Below are 2,255 nucleotides of genomic sequence, written 5' to 3' on the forward strand. Positions count from 1 at the left end.
TTAGGTAATCTTCAATCACATTGTAAGGACCAGGGACTAAAGCATGCTCATCTCCACCCAACCACCTTCTCTTATAGGCCCTCAACTCTATCTTTAGAAGACCCTTGACTGCATGCCTATATTTGGCCTTGCCTAGGGGCCATGTCTCCTCCCCCCCCCCCCCCCCCCTCCCTCTTCTTCCTATCTTGATAGTACTCCCCCTTTGAATGAGAGTTTTCCTCCTTGAAAACATCAATGAAAAAAGTCTTCATAAGAATGTTAATGTTTTCCTTTTTAGACCCGCATCAGATCAACTGATCCTATTGATAACCCCAAATGTGGTACTCATATGTGGAACTATTTGCTTGTAGAAAAAATTCAATAAAATGATTGAATAAAATATCCTCTTAAGAGAGTGTTCCTTTGACCAAAAGGAACCTTCACTTGGACTCAAACTAATCGTGGAGTCTACCTCAAGAAAACCTTATTTCTCTCTTTTCAAGCGATACCTTCTTAAAACTAGAACGCTTACATACTAAAATAGATCAATCAAGAAATTGATTAGCATTTGGACTTGCTTGTGACACATAACAAAACATTGGCACTCTATCTAAGTTCACAGGTACAATTACTCTCCACATGTGGAGTAAATCCTAAACTCATAATGTTCTTCATAAAAGAAGGAGAGACTTTTGTGAAGTATCCTTGCTTAACTTATCAGAATCCCTAAAACTTCTTAACTCCACAATATGATGGATGTTGTAGTGTGCACAATCATGTCTACACTAGGACTGCACCTACATCCCTTTGCTTAAAATTGTGCCCCCTTACAGCAAATGCACCTTGAGTATCCAAACATGATCTTAGATATGATCAAACCTAATTTCAAGTTGCACACTTGTAGTGTTGTAAAATAGAAATTCTAATAAGAAAACTCAAAATTAGCCAAATAACTCATACTTGCTCATAGCCATATATACATTACAATATTATGAAAGAGAATAATGGTGCAAAAAGAAAACTAAAAACACATCTATTGTACACACATATTGTCGTGATGTAGTGAAATTGATCTTCATTTGTATGCTTCTCACAATAGAATTGACCAAAAGAAAAACTAGAGCACACATTTTACTTTCTCCAAGCTGTATAGTCATCATTAAAAAAATCAAAAAAATCCAAAAGTATTGCATGGCTAAAACATATTCACCATCTCCTTGCACCAAAAATGCAAGATGCTTATATGATCTCTATTTGTAGACATGCTTAGACTACCTTAGTCCATAAACTACTATAAAATTAGGAAAAATAATGTTAAAGTTGATGATATGGAAGCATAAAGCAAACGAGAAAATGCATGAGAGAGAGAGAGAGAGCTTCTAAAACAACCAATTGGGAAACGAATAAATGATTATAGAATGGGGGCTTTGGGTTGCTTATATACGACGTAAAACACTTTTCCCTACATGGAATCTTGTCAAAGAGCTAAAATAAATACAAAAGACAAATAATTAACAGGGACCACATTAGGGATTCTGTTATTGATAATTGATGGGTTGTGCCATATAATCGTGTTTTGTGAACATTATTTAATGCATATCAATGTGAGGCATGTTTTACAATTTTACCCATCAATATTTCTACAAGTACATCTACAAGGGGCATGCTAGGGCAATTGTAAGATTCCATGCATCAATACATGCTACTAAAAGGGAGAATATGGATGAGATAGACATGTATATGGATGGATGCTATGTATCTATATTTGAGGATTATTAGAAATATTTTCAATTCCCTTTACACAATGATGCACTAGTTGTCAAGAGATTGAGTGTGCATGGTTCGGTTGGTCAAATGGTGACATTTTGAGACAATTACTACCTTAATGATTTCTTGCAAAGGGAGGGTGCATAGAAGACCACTTTGATATATTCACATGAAACTTGGAGAATCCTAGTGCAAATGATACTATTGATTTTCCTCAAAAGGGAGGGTGCAGAGAAGACCAACAATGACTACCTTAATGTTGTCTTGAGGAGGCATAGAAGACCGAATGTACATTTATTTTCCTCAAAAGTGAGTGTGGAATTCAAGTTCTAAAAAATGGACAAAGAATGTCACAAAGACACTATTGACATGATGTATTTTGTGTAGCTCTATGTAGGTGAATGATAATATGTGTGTTTCCTTTTGACTATTTGTAAAGGGTGTAAATCATTTCAGTATCTATGTTCCATAAATGGTGCATTGTTCCCAACATTCAAGGCAGTATACAT

The sequence above is a fragment of the Adiantum capillus-veneris genome, chromosome 19 (assembly GCF_014529385.1).
Source record: "Adiantum capillus-veneris isolate H3 chromosome 19, ASM1452938v2, whole genome shotgun sequence".
Classification (NCBI taxonomy): domain Eukaryota; kingdom Viridiplantae; phylum Streptophyta; class Polypodiopsida; order Polypodiales; family Pteridaceae; genus Adiantum; species Adiantum capillus-veneris.